Here is a 21,320-nt window from a genome sequence, read left to right on the forward strand (position 1 = left end):
TTGAGATCCTAAGGTCTGCTACTGGCCTTGCGCCCTTTGTCTTTGGTGTTGGCATTTGCCCATTTTACATGCCTACCTGCCTGCCTGCCAGAAAACACAAGGCTCAAGCTTGGCAGTGGGTGCAATCTAGGCTTCAGGGACTGACCAACACATACCTGGACATCCCTCTTACTCCTTTCTAGGGATGGGTGAATATGCCAGCTTTGATTTCTCCCACTCAGCTTCAGTTCTTTTATTTAAAAAACTCTTTGCATGAAACTTGCTCAGCATTTAGTGTGGGGTTTTCACCCTAATATGCACATTTTTGTATGAAATTTTGTCTACTAAACACATTTCCATAATGTAGTCCCCCCCCATATAATGAATTTTAAAGTTGATTTACTAATGTAATCTATATTACTAATTATACTAATGTATTCTATATTACTAATTATAATAGTTTTCCAATAGAGGAATTTTTAGGCACACTTTACCCTAGTATATGCAATTTTTTATGCATTAGTTGGGTGGAAAGCTGCATTGCAAAATTCAGAGAAGTATGCCCATTATTTTAGAAAGTGTGAATTGGGTAACTTCACCATAAAATGTGAACTGAATGCATTTGTCCACCATGGCTGCTCCTCTGCCAAATTGCTTTCTCAATAAAAAGTCGCAGCTTGCTTGCCTGAAACTGTTTTCCTGCAGAATGGCAGTTGATACTTTCAGAATTTCTTCTGAAGTGTAACCGCTAATAGTGTTGCAGTGTCGAAAGCTCACACAATGATGGCTGGGTGTTTTTGTTTTTGTTTACTAAATCCATTCTCTTTTCCTTGTGTAAAAAATATGTGATAGTCCCAATAACTATTTGAGGTGTGAAACATATGGCAGATCTACACCCAGGTTTACAAAGAAACAAGTGGGAACATGAGATTTCCATGTTACAGTCTGGATTTATATTCATCTAACTCTACCGGTAAACTGTGAATGAAAATAGCAGATACTGAGAATTGGACAACTATTCACCACTGTTTGGAGAATCTCACTGATAGTTCTTCAATATTCCATTCAATATTTTATGCCCATAATATAATGTGGGCCTTCTCATCTTACATTTTTTGTCAAGCATGTGAGTTCCTGTGCATTCTTGTCACAGGCTATTATGTAAAGTGAAAGTCTTCTCTGTAATGAGTTGCCCTTCTCCTCCATCAGAAATTAGTGTGGGACATTCACTTACCAATATAGATGTGTTGATGTTAGCACTCTATCACAGGAGTGGCTAACATTCTATCACCCCATGGCTGCATACTTCATACACACACAATCACACAGATGTATGTAGTGCACACAGAGTCAAACATATACATATGGACCACACATCGCACAGGCACACATGCAGGAACACATTCGGACAACCACATGCACAGACATTTCCTGCTCTTCTGCCAATCAGTGGGTGGGGGAGGGATCCCCTTCCCCAGAGCCAGCCCTACTATTAGGTGAGTGAGCAACTGCCTCAGGCGGTAGATACTGAAAAATCGTAACAGAGGTGAGATGTTGGGAGGACAGAGCTCTGTGTGCTTCATCAGCACGTGTTGCTCTCCATAATCTAGCCTGCTGCCCTCAGGTGAAGTGATTCTGTTTGGTCATCAGCAGTGAAGTAGGATTCAACTGCAGTTCCTGTACACAGAATGGATGTTTGTGTGTATGATCTTTGCTTCAGGCAGCAAATTCTTTTTTGTATGGGGAGAGGAAGCAGTACTGCAACAGGATTGAAAAACAGGATTTAGCAGCCCTTTTCTCTGTTTGGGACGCCACCATTAAAAGATCTTGGAACAGGCTAGCAGTATGCTTTTGGTCGATCAATATAAATTGTCTAATACATTTTATGGCACATTATGTTCCGCAATTATGTGCGAAATCCAAGCATATGACTAAAATTCTTTCATTTATTTATTTGTTCTTTTTGCATGTGGCATCTTCAACTTTATTTTGTACATAATAATAATGAGCGGATTTCTCCTTAGAATGTAGAATTTACAGTAATATCATTTCATAAGAAATAAATAATTTTTCTTAAAAGGTCATAACCCTTTATGAAGCTTCTGTGTACAGTAGTACCTCGGGTTACATACGCTTCAGGTTACAGACTCCTCTAACCCAGAAATAGTACCTCAGGTTAAGAACTTTGCTTCAGGATGAGAACAGAAATCTCATGGCAGTGGCGCGGCAGCAGCGGGAGGCCCCATGAGCTAAAGTGGTGCTTCAGGTTAAGAACAGTTTCAGGTTAAGAACGGACCTCCGGAACGAATTAAGTTCTTAACCTGAGGTACCACTGTACTAAGTTTCAATGTTTTAATGACTGATTCACTGATTTACAGGTATAACAAAACTAAGAAAACAACAATAACACTAAACTTCTTTTATTGTTCAGGAAATGTGCAGTTTTGCTGATGATCCACGAAGTTGCAAAGTCAAGTCACTTTGGTCCTCTCAAACTATCCCTTTATGAATCCAGATCCTGACAGAAAAGGCAACTCCTCCTTCCCCAACTTTTCTCAGCTTTGCTAGCTGCATAAACACTGTCAATCACATCCAGGGCTTTTTCCAGGGGGAACTCACTGGAACTCAGTTTCAGCACCTCTCAGGTGGGTGCCATTACCATTCTAAGAGAAAGAGGGAGGCATTCATGGTGAATTCTGGTACCCTCCCCACCCTAGAAAAATAGCATTGCTCACATCCAAGTAACGAGGTGCATTCTGCATCTAGAAATTTGTTCTTTCTCAGAGCAAGGACAGGAAATGGTATTTAATATATACAATTGATCAAATAAATGTTTGGTATTGAAAGTGGAACAAAACTGCTCCATTTCAGAGATGGGAGTGATACTGGATGACAGCGTAATAATCACATTTCTTTGTTGGATTTAAATATGGTGTTCTCATCAAATAATACTTGTCCCATTTGTGAGCTTTCATACAATGTGTGCCATTGGGATGAGAGGCGAGCTCAAGTTTTGTGTCATTTATCACAGAATCTGAATCCATCTACAGAATGTACTGCTATCCATCTCTCGTCCCAGATGCAGCAGTTCTACTCTGTTAATTACTTGCACCATTGATATGTCAGAAAGCCCATCCTTTAACCATAAGGTTATTCAAAAGCATTGAAGCAGATAAGCTGCAGACAAAAGGAAGAACTGACAAAAAATTCAGATATATTAAATGTAAAAAAATGCCCTTGAGATTTCAAGTACCCACCACCCCTTTGGTTATTGAGCTGATACATTTAGGTTGCCTGATACACCTAGTCACCTGAGTAAGTCTACTGAGCTTAATAGGGCCTACTTCTGAGTAGACATGTATAGGATTGCATGGATACATCTGGCTGGTGTAGTTTTATTTTTAACAGTGAATTTTAAAAACATACTGAACAACAGGAAAATGGCATTCCAGCCACACCTTCATAGAAAATTCTGCCTTTCAGACCTGCTTCTGTTATTAAAGCCAAGCTTATCCATGTCTCTCTAGATAGGCCAGGACTGCTTGACAATGCTGAGGGCAGGTGGCAACCCTCACCCAACACACTTCTCCCACTACTCAGCCGCCTCCTCATTCCCCCGGTTCAGAATGAATTGTCATTTGAATCGCCTAAGAAAGGGAAACTCACAAAGGTTGCATCCATACCATACACTTAAATCACTCTTGCACCACTTTAACAACCATGGCTTCCTTCAAAGAACCTGAGTGCCTGAACTCCCACTCCGAACACAACAACAGAGGCTCCTACCCGCACATAAAACAGAGGTCATAGAATTGTAGAGTTGGAAGAGATCCCAGGGATCATCTTGTCCAATCCCCTGCAATGCAGGAGATTTATTCAAGCAAGCAACGGTACAGATTCAGAAGCAGGCATAGCAGTAGAAGTCAAGAGTCAGAAGTTCAAGAACTCAGTAGAAGCAATAAAGATGTCCCAACAAGTTCCCATGCTGCTCCTGCCAAGCTTTTAAAGATGAGGTATGGGAAGTTTACATGACAGACTCTCTTGCCTTCCAAAATTGCTGAGTTTGTAAATCTGCACTCCTAGTGGGCATGTAAGTCTGTTTCTCCAATGGGTGGTCATTGCCCTCCTCAGTCTCCAATGAAGATTTCTGTAGCACTGGAAGGGTGGAAAGGGGAGATCCTAAAGGCTCCATCCCTGTCTCCCATGAGTCACCCACCTTCTGCTTCCACCTTATCAGTCTGAGCCTGCTAATTCATGTCTGGTCCTAATGGGGCAGTGTGGGTCTCTTTCTTTCTTTCTTTCTTTCTTTCTTTCTTTCTTTCTTTCTTTCCTTCCTTCCTTCCTTCCTTCCTTCCTTCCTTCCTTCCTTCCTTCTTTCTTTCTTTCTTTCTTTCTTTCTTTCTTTCTTTCTTTCTTTCTTTCTTTCTCTCTCTCTCTCTCTCTCTCTCTCTCTCTCTCTCTCTCTCTCTCTTTCTCTCTTTCTCTCTTTCTCTCTTTCTCTCTTTCTCTCTCCCCTCCTCTCTTTACAGAAGCCAACATTCCATTTGTTTGGAATGTCACTAAATGCTATGAAACACTTGAAAACATGGCATGTGCTATGTGATTAAAGCTATGGAATGCAAACTATATATATATATATATATATGATGTTTATAACCCAAATATATATAACCCAAGCAGCTTTGGGGCATGTTTGGCTGGTTGTTCATTCTGTTGTTAGTGATTTTATATCAGTTACAATGGAACAATTTTAGCTGTTTTGACTACATATTTCATTGCTTTATTCGTGTGTTACCCAGAGCAGGTAATAAATACGCCAAATAAATAAATTCTCAGAGTCAATTATCTGACAAGGGGAGGTGTGTGATTTGGTCTGATGAGAAATAGAGAGTGGTTCTTGATCATTTCCCCCAGCAACTGGAATTTAATAGCTTCTTGATCAGTTGGCATCACCCCAAGTTTTTTTTTTTTACTCCCCCATTTCTTTCCCTCTTTTCTAGAGTCCTACTCTCTGTCCTTCTCTCCCTTTCTGTCTCCTCCTTCTGTGCCTTCCCCATTACCACTATCGCCTTCTTACTGCCAAAGCACAAATCTTTTTCTGAGGTCTTGCCTTCCCAGTCATTTGTGATAGACAGACTCGTGTGCAGAATGGCTCTCTGGTGCTTTGGGGAGTGTAAAGGAATAGTGGTTCCTTAAAAAGGCATCAGCAAAGCTTAATCAGAGCGAATGAGCCTCAGAGGAGCTGTCTTAAGACTGAATTTTTATTTCTTTTGTTCTAGCTAGACTTTGACAGGATTAACTCATGTTACCCGTAATAGAACAAGAGAGAGTAATAATACAATAGAGCCTGCTTCAACTAAGTTCAAGAAAGAAATATATGCATAAGAGCACAGTTTTCTGTGTTGAATCAAGTGATGGATTATTAGTTTGAGAGAATCTTATCTCCTGGGGCCATACATGTTACACAACTACATTCCTTGATGTGCAGTCAATTTTATTGCTATCATAGTCCACAAGGCTATATTATGACCAGCAAAATGTGGTTATTAAATGTATATCCCAGATCTATCGTAAGCAGCAAGCAGATGCAAATTGCTAAACCACCAGAGCCTTCCCTTTTCAGCAAGTGAATTTCATCTGAGTCTGTAGTACCTGTATTACACGTGAAATCGTTATGTTATCTATAAATCATCTTCGGATGTTTTATGGAGCAGTTGATAAATGGTAGCAGACAACATGGTGCGGCAGTCATGTTGCAGTCATGTCAGTGCTGCTTACTGAGAGGTAGAGAGGGAGGAGCCAGGTGGCAGAGAGGTCAGGGCTGTGCAAACACATCAGCAGACTTCCTCCAGTGTGTTTGCTCCATGCCAGCTCACCCCTGGAGTGCTGCCCACGAGGGAGCGCAGCCCTCAGACTGAAAAAATAACTGCTAGCCCTCGTGGAAGAGGGTACGTAGAGTCACGGCGAAAGCTCATTCGAATGAGTTGACTGTCTAGAATTTATGGCAGCTTGCCTTCTGACATTTCTTTGTGAGTTGCATCTTCATCATCTGGGAGAAAGCATTCTTGATTATGCCATACCTGATTTCTATAAAAATAACTAACCAGCAGCTGTCTGTTCCATAGCTATGCAGAGAAAATGCAAGTTTGTCAAACAGATTGGCCTTCCTGTCTTTACGCTGACAAAAAATCACAGCCTTATGTTTTTAGCAGCTGTCTGACTAGGACAGCCAAAATGTTGCCAGGCCATGGCCAATTACTATTTCCCTCCCATAGCTTCACCTCTCTAATTATCTCAGAGAGCAATAGTTAAAGCAGACAGTAAAAATTAATTAATTTCCTTCATGCCAATTTAGCACTTGCTTCTATGGGACAGGAGGAAAGTGTTGGTTGTGTTGGTCTGTGTGTTCATTTTGCTTTTTTCCGATGTCCTCTCCTGTCTGTGAGACTGGTTATAGAATTTAGCCACATCAATGAAATGATTTAATGTGAAACTTGAGAGTAATAGTTGTGTTGAAATGATTTTAATCAGTGCGGCTGGATGCCCAAAGGAACACAATGGCACAACTCCCATTGAGGTTGATGGGACTAGCATCTGTGGACCATAATGAAGACTGGAACCAGAATTAGGTTTTATTGTACCGCTAATGGCTCTCTGAATAAGAAGATAATGAATCACACTCATAAAGTTTGCGCTGTGATCTAGAGCCATAGTTCCTCATCTTTTCTTCTCCCCATTGACCATGTGAAAATTGCTGAGCATCTTTGTGGAAGACTAAATGATTTTTTCTGTCGTAGAAATTTTCATGTGCTGTGCTAATTGCTGCGTGAGTTTTCAAATTGCATTTCATCACTTCTTTTATTTCTTAAATATTGTATTTTATTGCATTACAATTTGAATTCCGCATAATTAAATATTAAATTATATCCCTGTGCTTTTGGGATTAATGGCAGAACATAAAAAATGGATTTTGCAAAACCATTATGGTCACTAAGAGACTTAAATACCCACTGTCTATCATACAATGGTCTGAGGACCTCGCCCCCTGGCTATATTAGAACATATTTCATATAGACATCAATTTTGTGCAGATTCTGACTTGGACATCTGGGGAGCTTAAATTATTTTACATATTTAACTTAATATGAATGTAGTGGCGGTTATTGTATTCTTAATGATGGTGATGATTATACACACACACACACACACACACGAGTGTTTTTTTCTGGGGGGGGGGCACAGGGGTTCATTTTGTGAATCTTTGTACTTTTGTCCATGTATTTATTTCCCCTAATTTGAACTATAAAATGGTGATTTTCTTGAGTCAAAATGAGAGTACCCCTAAACATTTTAAAGAAAAAATGCACTGTTTATATATAATTCTTTTAAAAGTAAATTAATCTTTAATTTACTTTTTTTGGTTAAATTTGCAAATAAAAAATTAATAAAAAAGAATGGGAAGAGTTATAACTCATGGAGAGCAGGAAACCTCTCTCTTACACACACACACACACACAGAGAGAGAGAGAGAGAGACAGACAGACAGACACACACACACACACACACACACACACACAAACACACACACAAAGTGGTTTTCCTGAAATGTGTTGCTACATTTGGATAAGCCCTCAATATAAACACGTCAAACAAAGGGGGGAAACATGCTGCTGGGAAAATGCAAAAAACTCAGCTTCATTCAACTTTGAAAGGACCTGCCAAGAAACATAAAATATTGTTTGGAGCAAGGCAATGGCCCTATGGACATGTCTTAGGAAGAAGCACTTATTACCTGGGTTGTTTTTAAGTGAACAAAAAAACCCTGCTGATTTGGAACCTCATTGTTCCATTTTATAGCTTCTACAGAGGTCATAAGTAACACTTCCGCATAGACATAATCCCATACTTCCACTTCCTGGTGAGTTGGAGCCACAGCAATAGTTTCACAACAGCAGCACTTACTGCAAGGAGGGTGGGTGAGATGGCGGTGAGATTGGAGCTGCTCTTGTGGGTCTACCTGCTGGTGCCCTTGGCAGCCTCAGCTGTACGGGCGAGCTTCTCCTGACCGCTTTTGATGTAATGCAGTATGCTGTGGACTTTTAGAGGAAGCATTTCTCAAGAGGGTGATTTTTAGCACCACGTAGTACTGCCTCTTCTCGTACACTTCATTCAAATCTGTTTGATTTCATGGGTCATTGCTTGCTGCTTCTATCTCAGTTAGAATCCTAAGTGTTTCCTGGTGAGGCACTGTGAGGAGAGGGAAAGGATTTCTCATTGTTTCATGAAACAATTACCCACTGGAGTATGAATTAATGGTCGGGCTAAGCATGGGCTGTGGACACCCTAGGGACGAACAGTAGACCAATGATTCATATATCAGCTACTTAAAGCCGCAGAAAAGTGTGCCAAGGGCTCTGAATTATTTAGGCCAGCTAACACTATGCAACATTCTGGCCAAGGGGAGTATTTATCCAGCATTGTTGCACATTTCTGGGACCTGGAAGGATGGGAGAGATAGAGAGCGACTTGCCCAAGCCTGAGGTGGATTTGAACCCAGGTCTCTCTGCTCTTAATCATCACACTTTTCAAAACCAATGTAAATACCCAGGAATATTATCCTTCTTTCAGCTCAACACTATATTTATGTCCTGCTCTGACAACCATGTGGGGGTGTCTTCTATAAATAAAGAAAATACAATATTAATGGAAGCAAATTCTGAACAAAACTAAGCAGATGAAAGGAGCCTGCTACCCCTTTCATAAGGGTTTTTATGTTGTACAATTATGCCATAATATATACCCTTAATAACAACACCAAGGAAGAGCAGCAATGCCTCTTTTTTATATAGTATGCATATGCCACTGACATTTTAGGAGCTTCATGAGTAGACAACTAAGCAAGCACATTTGTAAAAGACCAATTTAATCTCGTAAGATTAAAACTGGAGAGACGATTAAAACTAATTCAGGACACAAATAAAATCAGTACTGTGCTACTAATAGGTTCTTGGAATTAAGATATAAAATCATCTTCAGACGCACCAAACAACACACAAAAAATGGGTGAATGGCACAAAGGGACCAGATCAACCTCTTTCTTATGCACTCACCATCCAATGGCTTGGAAATCCTTTTGTGTTGTTTGGAAGTTGTGACTTGTGACATTAAGATCTGAGGAGAACACAGTTTCAAAAGTGGAATGGTCTCCCTCGGGAAGTTGTGGACTCTCCTTCATTGGAGGTTTCTAAGCAGAGGTTGGATGGCTCTGTGCCATGGATGCTGTAGCTGAGATTCCAGCATTGCAGGGGGTTGGACTAGATGACCCTTGGGGTCCCTTCTAACTCTGTGATTCTATGGTTCCTGCTGAGTGCTGATGACCATGGCTCAGTGGAAGAGCACATGTTTTGCTTGCAAAAGGTTCATTTCAATTCCCAGCATCTCCAGCCAGTATAGACAATGAGTGAGGAATCTTCTTACACATATATATTGAGGACCACATTTCCTTCTGGGGTCTGCAGGCAGGGCCAGCCCACCCATGAGACAAGGTGAGGTGACCACCTCAGGCTGCAGGATCCATGGGGCAACAGATCCATCTTCCAAGGTAGCAGCAACAGCTACGATGTGCTCCTACGAGGTCAGACCTCCTATTTCCCCAGGAGCCCCACTACTGCCTCCACAGCACCCTCTTGATGAATAGGAGGCACTGCTGGTCTCCTCCCCCTAGGGAGGAAATGGGCTAGGCTGCCCTCTGGGGCCTCATGGGGTCTGTACCCACCTGGCGAGATTCAGAGCATGCCACTTTCCCCCTTGTGATGGCCTTTGATTCCTACTTCAACCATGGTGTCAGGAGTCCAGTCCCCGGCTTGATCACACAGTAAGCATAGTTAATTAAAAAGGATGATTTATTGTCAAAACAACAGATAGCTCCGGCAGCTCTAACACAGCCTCCCGGCATAATCAATCACAATGACCCTTATGAAGACCCCTACCAGTTACAGAAGATATTGAACTTTCTCACTTTGCACCTCTTGCTTTGTTTCTGGTCTAACAGCCCTCCCCTTAGCCTACTCTTAGGAGGGATTGGCTCAGCTCCAATCTCTTCCCGTTCTGACAAAGTACTCCCTTCTCTGTTTGTGCCAGTTTGCACTTCTCGATGGCGTTTTGGCTGGGTTCCGGCCCACTCTCAGCCATTCCCTTATCAACCAGCATTCCAAGGGGCGAGGGAGTTGGCACTAGCCGATGCTCATCCTGCCTGACAGTTAACCCACTCTGTTCCTGGCTGCTTTCTTCAGCTGGTTACAAACCTTCACTGGGAGCTGGCTCATTCATGACACATGGGCTATGGTTGATTTGATTCCCCTCTTATTTCCAATGTAGATATTCACTCACTGCTTCTTCCCTGGTGGTTTGCCTCAGGTGCTGAAATGCCTGGTGCCACTCCCGACTGCATGCCAGAAATGGGAAGGACCCAGAGGCAAAAGTGCCAAAGCAACCAATGTGGGTGTTATCTTTGCACCGTAGACTACATTACGGCAACACAAAGTCAGAGTTTCTTTTACCACCACCTTCCTGACACCTCACTATCAGGAAGCCAGGTGCCTCCACTTCACTGACCACTACTGGTAAGAAAACAGGAGGCCAAGGGACAGTTTTGTCTTGTCACATCTGAAGTTGGGGAAACACAGGCCCGACTGTGCTGTACACACACACACCTCAAAACCTAATGAGGGAATGAGTTCTGTTGGTGTGTTGGCACCGTGAACCCTTCCATCTTATGCTCAGCACAAAAATGTGTCTAAATAAAAGCACATATCAAAAAGACACCATGGCCTCCAGTTACTTTTATTCCAAGAAGACTGAAACCAAGGTAAATGCTGGCATAGCACTCTGAAGTCTCTCAGCCACTCAGAGATTGGGGTGCATGTAACAATCCTATTCATCAACATTAAAATAAAGTGCACTTTCCTAATGAGTTTAATGAGTTGTGGATTTGTGTGTGCGTGCACACACACCACTGAAAAAAGCAGTGATAGCTTTTGAAAAGAAAAGAATCGCCCAGAATTAAAAAGAAGGGGTTGGGGTTCTCATTGTCTCTTTGATTTTGAAAAAGATCTGACACTTTCTTGCTTATGGAAGAACAAAGGGAAAGAAATGATTTCTCTCTCACATTATCTTATTATAATCCTTCTCTTTATAATTATGTTTCCATGGATGAAATTAGTAGTTGTGCTGACTGCCTCTTAGATAATGGGGTCAGGAGGCTTAGATATATTTAAAAGTTGCTCCCAAAAGTTGCTGAAGGTGACAAAGAAACTTTAGTCTAAGTCTTCAAAGAAGAACCCTTACAAGATTTTTTTTAAAAATATATGCAGTTATTTAATTACTAAAAAGCCTGGTTTAACCATGCAATATTCTGTGGCAACTGGGACCCACAGCAATCTGGGAAAGCTATCATCCTTGTGGCTCTTAGAATCATAGAGTTGAAATAGACCACAAGGGCAATCGAGTCCAACCCCCTGCCAAGCAGGAAACACCATCAGAGCACTCCTGACATATGGCTGTCAAGCCTCTGCTTAAAGACCTCCAAAGTAGGAGACTCCACCACACTCCTTGGCAGCAAATTCCACTGTCAAACAGCTCTTACTGTCAGGATGTTCTTCCTAATGTTTAGGTGGAATCTTCTTTCTTGTAGTTTGGATCCATTGCTCCGTGTCCGCTTCTCTGGAGCAGCAGAAAACAACCTTTCTCCCTCCTCTATATGACATCCTTTTATATATTTGAACATGGCTATCATATCACCCCTTAACCTCCTCTTCTCCAGGCTAAACATGCCCAGCTCCCTTAGCCATTCCTCATAAGGCATCGTTTCCAGGCCTTTGACCATTTTGGTTGCCCTCCTCTGGACACGTTCCAGTTTGTCAGTGTCCTTCTTGAATTGTGGTGCCCAGAACTGGACACATTACTCCAGGTGAGGTCTGACCAGAGCAGAATACAGTGGCACTATTACTTCCCTTGATCTAGATGCTATACTCCTATTGATGCAGCCCAGAATTGCATTGGCTTTTTTAGCTGCCATGTCACACTGTTGGCTCATGTCAAGTTTGTGGTCAACCAAGACTCCTAGATCGTTTTCACATGTACTGCTCTCAAGCCAGGTGTCACCCATCTTGTATTTGTGCCTCTCATGTAAAGTGCAATACTTTACATTTCTCCCTGTTAAAGTTCATCTTGTTTGTTTTGGCCCAGTTCTCTAATCTGTCAAGGTCGTTTTGAAGTGTGATCCTGTCCTCTGGGGTGTTAGCCACCCCTCCCAGTTTGGTGTCATCTGCAAATTTGATCAGGATGCCCTTGAGTCCATCATCCAAGTCGTTGATAAAGATGTTGAATAAGACGAGGCCCAAGACAGAACCCTGTGGCACCCCTCTAGTCACTCTTCTTGAAGACCAAAAAACAACAACAACCATGCAATATATTGATTGCATAATTTGAAACCTAAGCTTTTAGTACCCTGATTTGACCCTTTTTCAGAGATACCATTTCCTGTTGCTCTACCTTCAAGTTCTGTTACCTTATTCCACCTTGAGCCACACACAAGTGGAAGCAGGATCCTATGCATATGATTGCTGTGTGTGTCTGTTCCCCTAGCTCCTTTGGCAAAAAGATATATAAATCAAAACAATAACAACAACGTTCTCCTTGTTGGATGAAGAACAGCAAGTGCATGTATGGATTCTCACCCAATTTGGAACATGCATAACTTCACTTATTAGCTGTTCAGCTGGTGGTGCAGAGGGCTCACACATACCCAACTGCTTCATGTTATTATCGTGAAATGTCCCTTGCTTTCTGAACAAATCTATGCCATTCCTAGACTGCAGAGAATTCTGCTTTCAGGTTTTGAACCTAGAGGGTGAATTTCATCCCCTGGGAAACCAAAGTGGGCTTGCAGTGGCATGGAAACATTTCTAGAATGCAACCAGTGACCACTGCTTTCTAACAAAATACTGATTGGAAATACCTTCACTGCTGGGAAGTATTTCTGCGGTCCCTCCTTGCCATGGAGGGTTGGAACATGGGAGGAATTTTTGTTGTTGTTAAAAACACAATAACAACACTTCTTCTAATGGCGTTACTTCTGAGAAGTAGAAAAAGGTTCCAGAAATTGACATTTAAGATACAGGATAGAGTGATTGTTCTGGAGTAAATTATGGGACATTCTAGATTACAAATCTACTTCAGAAGGTCTCCTGAGACAGACAGATGCCAACCTGGAACAAAATTTGGTGGAATGGGACATCCAATGATGTCCATCTAGGTATACAACAGAAATCCATTTCTTCAACAAGACTTCTGGTTACTCTACTCCTTACTATTGCTCCCGCAATATCTGCCCCACAGATTTTGGATGTGTTGGGGCTAGAGAAAAGAGAATCCCTGTTGTATGACTGTATGTCTGCTCGCCCTACATTAGATATTTCCAAGTGTCAGATTTATTTCCCCATTATCTAATTATTCTATCCTATCTGTCTATTTATCACACTTTCATCCCTCCAAGGAGCCCAGGATGTTAATCATGGGGTTGTCTCATTTTAACCCCCTTGAGAATGCTCTTTGAGCCCCATCTCTGCATTAGAAGTCCATTGTGAATATAAGGAGGTGGCTCTTTGAAGCCACCAAATATTTCCTTTCTTCTTTCCTTTCGTCATTTCATCCCCTGCTGCCTCCAGGCCCACAGCATATTCTTTGTCTTATCCAATTCAGTTAGCCTTAATAAGATGGGTACCACATATTTATTTGATGTCAATTGATTGTAGATGGAGCATTCAGTGGCGGTTTAATTAGCATGTAAGTGATAAGCCCAATTACCTTGTAATGATTCAGAAATTACATCAGCTACACACTAGTGATTGTGTTCTTATAGAAAACGCACACAACATGTAGGGGGAATGTTGCTATTTATTGAACAGCTTTTTCTTTTTCTTTTTTAAAAAATGCTTATGTGGGGGTTTAATCAGATTTCAGTTAGATGGTGAAATAAAAAACTTAGATTAGCATTTATTAACCATGCTAATTGGCACCAGCTTCTGCATCTTGCAGACTGCTGTCAGAAGCGCATTTTCACAGTGATGAGAAATATGATCGGAGGACATGAGCAAATCCAAGAGTCCTGGAAGTTCCTTCATCCTATATTTGATGTGCTTAATATAATCTTGACTATGCAGAGATGTCTTAAATGAGTTGTAACTGATACCTATCCAATTTTCACCACTTCTTACATGCATTTGAAGTCTAATGACTTTTGAAATCTACTCTTGTTGCTTAATTAACGGATAAGTTGCATTATTGATTCTGAGATGGATTCATTGTCTAGCAATTTAAAATAATATTTTAACCATTTGCCCAAGTTCTCAGGATATTAATGTCTGTAGGCTCTTACTGGTGAAATGACAAAGGTGGTGAGAAGTATTTTTTCCAGGAATGACAGTTGTCAGTTATACTGGGTTGGACCCAGCATTGTACATGAAAAAGGCTTGTGCTAGCCCTCCTTCCTATTTCAGCCCCCAAAAGCTGTTATTGAGGGCTGGGAGGCCATATGAAACCATGGTGGATGCCAGACCCCTGATTTTATCCACAGTTGCCATCTGAGACCCATTTCACACTGTTCTGGTGTGTGAGAAGTGATGAGGGTGGAGTCTCCTGACCCTTGGGAACTTGGGAACGGGAATCTCACTTTTCAAAATTAAGGAACAAAATGGAATTGTTTGAAAAAATACATGTGGATAAGCTCGATAGCAAGATTTGCAGAAAATTCCATCTCTATTAGTGGACAGTTTGCCTATGCTGGAACATGGCTATTGGTCTTCTTTGGGCTAGACTTGCAGTCTGGGGGTGTTGCTAGATCTGGCCCTGTCTTTGGAGGCTCAAGTGGCCATGAGCATCTCCTACAGTCTCTCTCCTGGACTGGCATGGGTTGTCCACAGTTACTTATATTCTGGTAAGATCTTGTTTGGATTACAATCATATGTTGCACATCAGGTTGCCCATGGCCTGTCAGTTATAAGTATACCATAAGATTAGAGAGTCATTTTTATTATTATTTAATAATAATATTAAATATTGGATTTGCCTCCCTGTCAGAACTGAATAAGGGACACGGGTGGCGCTGTGGGTTAAACCACAGAGCCTAGGGCTTGCCGATCAGAAGGTCGGCCGTTCGAATCCCTACGATGGGGTGAGCTCCCATTGCTCAGTCCCTGCTCCTGCCAACCTAGCAGTTCGAAAGCACGTCAAAGTGCAAGTAGATAAATAGGTACCACTCCAGCGGGAAGGTAAACGGTGTTTCCGTGCGCTGCTCTGGTTCACCAGAAGCAGCTTAGTCATGCTGGCTACATGACCCGGAAGCTGTATGCCAACTCCCTTGGCCAATAAAGCAAGATGAGCGCTGCAACCCCAGAGTCATCTGCGAGTGGACCTAATGGTCAGGGGTCCCTTTACTTTTACCTTTACAGAACTGAATGCCCAGTGGTTATGATGCATAATACTCTCTTAATATTCAGAGAATTGTTTAGGGAAAGACACCCCCCCTTTGTGGTGAAAAGTCTGCTTTGGAATAAGAATGCCTTGGAAAGCTCAGGAGTATATTATATTTCTCTTTATTTCTATCAGTGGAAACAAGAAGAAAATGTCAGGGGATTCTGGAGATTCTCTTTAATGAGCTGTAAACATAGCAGAAGGATTGAATATGGAACAGCAATTAACCAGAGTGTGGCAGGATGATGCTTTAACAGCAACAACAACAAAACACAAAGCGATCTTTTAGAATTACTGATCAATTTCTATTGATTGTGGCCTCTTTTCCTTGCTTTGGCCATCAAAATGCCAATTACACTTTCACAGCAACCATTAAAATAAAGGATTTGAAATGTACCCATCAAAAGGGCACTTCTCTTTTTCTTATCAGAAACAGTGTGAAATAATGGTTTTATATTTTGAACTACCTCTCTTTTTAAGAAGCCCCCTCTTTTTCTTTTTTAAAATCTATCCTCTGCATTGGTACTCACAAAGATGATGTGAATATAAAGAAACAGGACCATAATAAAATGCTCATATAAATGACTGTAAGTTAGTCCTACATATATTTACTAGATCACCAGATATCAGATGAAAGACATGACTAATGCTGGCTGTGATACATTGAATGCCTACGTGCACAATTATAATGTGAGGAACAATCAATAGAAAAAAGAAAGAAAACTGGATGTTCTCAAGATGATGCTATTGACATGGGATGAAAACTAAACAAACCCAGCTTCGCCCAAGGCATGATGGGTAACAGCAACAACCAGGAAAAGACAGACATAACATTTTACAAGGACAGGAAGAAACACCACGGACAGAATAATTGCCAAACACATAAAGAACAAGGATATAGTTTGAGTGCTTTGCTTGTAGTTTTATAAATAATTTAATGTGTCAACACAAATAGAAGTTGCAGTTGTTGTACAGTGGTACCTCGGGTTAAGTACTTAATTTGTTCCGGAGGTCCTTTCTTAACCTGAAACTGTTCTTAACCTGAGGTACCACTTTAGCCAATGGGACCTCTCGCTGCTGCTGCGCCACCACCATGCAGTTTCTGTTATCATCCTGAAGCAAAGTTCTTAACCTGAAGCACTATTTATGGGTTAGCGGAGTCTGTAACCTGAAGCGTATGTAACCCGAGGTACCACTGTATAAGGGGTTGTTATTATGACCAGAATGTAATTGAAATTAATAAGATTTTGGAAGGCAGAAATAAAGAAAATCATCATACAATCAATTGTAGCACGCGGGGGGGGGGGGGCACCTAAATCATATAATTCGGTATTTGAATGATTGGTATTAGCAACTGCATTATAAATTGGTATTGTTATAATGAAGTTATTATTGGATTGTAATTGAAAACTAATAAAAATTATTATAACCCCCCAAAAAACTAAACAAACCCATATCCTTTAGGAAGAAAATAAAAGTATTAAAAGCTGGTGGTTTGGGGGGGGGGCTTTCCCAGTTGTTAATTAATCTGGATGCTTTATTTACTGATTTGTGAACAATTTAACTGCTGAGGTGCATCATCACCAGTCTATGCAGAGGCATAAAGAAGACTAGACATTCACCTAGTCTCTGCTATGCCATGCCCTTTCTTCTGTGTACCAATATGAAGATCTAGCAGCAAAATATTGTGGCAGCCAGCAAGAAGACAGTCTGGTTTTTAACATGTCCAAACTCCATTTGAGTATTCCATGATAATCCACTCACTTGGGAGCTTGTTCACATTGTCGTATCTGATTTGAATAATTTCTTCTGAGTTTTCCAAATCTTTCTCAATATTTAGGTGAACGGTTTGTTCACATATTACTTGGGACATCTGTATCACTGTATTCCATCACCAGCTCCCTATATCTGAATAGAAATAGACACTGCATCTTCTGCTTAGTGGAAAAAGTTATATATATATTTTTCCAAAATTCATTGAACCTGGCTGACTAGACACATTTTCTGACGTAGACGGATCCTGAGCCACAGGGGACTCTCCCCTTCACCCTATTATTACGACAGAATATTACATTCAAGAGATACTCACAAATAAATCCAACTGCTCCATCCAAGAAAAATAAAATAAAAGTATGGTTTTAGTCAACTTTACACAAACTCACTAGGCTTATGTGGGTCTATGTCCCCACAATGACTGCCCAGATGCCATCTCAATGGGGAATCTCATCTACAGGGCTGGTTTTGTGAGATTGAAATATTATCTGATGCATTTCATTCACCAATCCATTTTTTTCAGACTGTTGGACTTAGGGGTTTTTTTTTGGGGGGGGGGGGTTACCTTATTCTGAAGAGAAGAGAATGACTTTAAAAAGACTTGGTTATCACTCACTTCCTTGAAAGTAAACACCCTCTCTAGAGCAGTGGTGGAAGAAGCCTTTCCGGCACCTGGTATGACATGCTGAGGGGCGGGGCAAACCGCCCATAGGAGCAGGGCCAACCTTCCTGGCGGTGCACAATACGGATACAAGGATGGTGCGTGTGGCACCCAATATGGACAGTACACATAGTGCCCAATACGGGCACATGCGGTGCCCATACGGACAGCGCATGCGGTGCCCAATACAGACGATGCATGCTGCTGGGTCTCAGCCACCCTGCAGCTGGGGGGGGGTTCGCAGTGTGCGGACAGTGTGGAGCCTGCAGGCACCTGAGGCGTGTGGTTCAGGTGCGCTGCAGGCCCTGCGGTGAGTGCAGCCAGCCATTTTGTCACCTTCCCTCAGGGTGATACCAAGGGCGGATGCAACCTCCGCACCCTCCCTCCTCCACCCCTGCTCTAGAGCAAATTAGAATATGCAATTCCTATTGTCAGCTGTGGCCATTTTGTCTGCCTCTTCCATGTGACTGTTTGGACCATCCAGTTCTCATCTACAATTCCCTGCTCAAAAAGTCAAATCTGTTAGACCCAGGTGTAGAAAATTATTTGCAGTTTGATGAAAGAGGCAAATAATGCATTGGCTTTATATTGCTTAGTATCTGATGACGGAGACCAGTTGGAATAGTTTCTCAAACACCCTTGCCAGCTTTCAAATGATACAAACCGTGAAAGGCAAATGCCTTGACTGATGAGTAATATCTTCTGTGACTTCCTAATCTGACCTTTTGTGCAATTATTTCAAATCACCATGTCTATATTTGACAAGCCGTAATTTCTGCTAACAGTCTAACAGTGTTCCAGGGAAATACCACCTCCGTTCTAAGAATCCTGCGCAGAAGTCATTTTCTTCCTGCACCCACTTCAAAGAAAAGATGCACCAACCTTGCCTACAAGGGCAGTTTGCTATTGGTTTGCTTCTGTTTCGAAGCTCAGAGACTATAGTGCATGAGCGTGGGCGCAGAGTGCCTAGAAGATTTTCAGGATTCACTTCCTGCCTGGTGTGCTCAATAATCAAACAGGATTTTGAACCTAGAGTTTCATATCTGAATTCCAAACTCTAGCTACTGTACCAGAACGATGACACTTATTTCCAATAAAAGTTTCTTTAGGCACCGGATATGAATGACCTTCACGCCCCTTCTCATCTGTTCAGTGAATCATCCTGAAATCTCTATTAAATTAGAGCTTGCTCAAACCTCTCACTCACTTCTTCATGTGTGCTAATGAATCATTTGTGATTATTTTCATTTTGGGTATGGAAGAGGATGTCTAATTGGAATGACTGCACATTAATTTTACAGTGCAGTCCTATGTGTATCTGCTCAGAAATAGGCCCTACAGTGGGGTTTACTTCCAGGTAGGACTGCAATCTTAGTTATTTACTGGTTTGACTTTCTGATATTTGCATTTAAGTACTTTATTTTCTTCTCTTCTGCATATTTATTTACTCTTAAATGAATTGCTTCATTCATTTTTTTTGTCTTCAAACTCCTTGAGTGTTGATTTTTTTTCTTTTTAATCTATGTATATCAATTTCATTTGCTGTTCTGATGGTATCATTAAAATTTGTATTCATCACACTTCAGGAAAAACTGAGTCTTAAGGAAAAAAATTGTTGAGTGACTTTGTTAAACTCATCCCCATAGTAGGTTACAATATAGAAAAGGGGGGTAGGGACCTCTTAATCCAAAACTCTTATTTAAGATAATAAATATAATTCTTTCTGCATTTTTATTTTTTTTACAAAAGCAGAACAGTATCAGAATGTATATCACAGTCAGTTCCAATTTTATATCGTGTGTTGGACATGGGACAATGTAGTTTACATACCATTGCACCTTAAGCACCAGTCTTATACGTATTCACTACTTTGTAATATGTTACTAGGAGAATGCTTTCAGAATGGGAGGGAGGAGTTATGGATTCTCGTCTGGTTGGTCACCATTGGCTTTCATGTTTGTTTTATTATTTATTTGTTGCATTCCTATCCTTTCCTCCAAAAAACGTAAGAAGGTATATATGGCTCCTCCTCTTTTTATCTTCACAACAACTCTGTGGACTAGACTAAGCCAGAATGACTTGCCCAATAGCGAGTGGGATCTTGAACCTGTGACTCCTCAGTCCTACTTCAATAATATAACCACTGCACTACACTATAATGATCATCTGTGTCTGCAGAAACATACTCTTGACACAGCATTCACAATCTTAATGACTACATCTGCACAGATCATTCTGTATTTATGGGGGTTGTTTTTTTTACTTAATTAGTCCTCACCATGTACTCCATATCCAAACTCCATAGAACAAACTTACATTTAAGTTTTTCCCCCATCTTGGAAAAAAGGCTATGACTGCTAAATCTACTTCAGTCTGTAAGGTGGATTTGCCCTATCTAAGGACACTGGGTTCAAACTGCAGGCCTAATTCTTGCTATCTCCATTTCTCAAAGCACATTTTCATCATTTACAATTCTGAAGGAGATACTGTTGAAAATGTCAACCAGTGCACACCAGCTAATATCAGAAGACCATTTGAAACCATTTGAGCAGCTGTCATCTGCCCTATCTGTTTCAGTTATGGACCTCTATGGATTATGGCCACTGAATCCAGCATTTTTGTTCAGAATGACACAAAAGGCTTTCTTGGTTTCTCAATTAGTACATTGCATCTATGGGAGAGGAGAGGTGTTAAGGAATGTGATTGCAAGCTGTCCACAGTTAGTCCCTAATAACAATAAACAAGTAAAGCCATAAGACTAGAGGAAACATGATTCAGTATGCACTGTCTGATCAATCCACTGTAAATTCAAAATACTATGCATCAGAAACATATATTTTTTTGTATTGACTACTATTAAATTTAATAGGTATGTGCAAGAAAAAAATGCTGGTTGTTTAATGAAAAGTTTCACTATTCATTTGTTTGCTTTCCATTCACCTTCACAACTGATTTGGAACAAATTTTCATTTTTATTATAGTCTCAACTATAATACTAAATTTTCATTTTTATTATAGTCTCAACAGGAGACCAAACCAATCTTTTGCTGCCTGTTACTTTGGGGTTTTCCATGCAGTTGGTATGATTCTGTCAGACAATCTACTAACCCTAAAAGGGACTGGACTTGCCAAATTTCAGATAGATTGGATAAAGTTTGTCCATTTTAAAGGCAATTTAAATAGAAACACTAACAGCCTCTCTTCCTCCCTTCCAGTAACCTTTATGTGACCTCTACAAGCTGTTCTAGTGGGACTCCAATTGAAGTGAATTAAACAAATGAGAAAGGAATGAGAGAGAATAGGTTTTCATTTGGAACTCATTTGTTTGAATGCCCATTCATTTATATGACTGAAATCAATAAAACAGATAGAGTGC

The sequence above is a fragment of the Podarcis liolepis genome, assembly GCF_965112155.1.
Source record: "Podarcis liolepis genome assembly, chromosome: 2".
Classification (NCBI taxonomy): domain Eukaryota; kingdom Metazoa; phylum Chordata; class Lepidosauria; order Squamata; family Lacertidae; genus Podarcis; species Podarcis liolepis.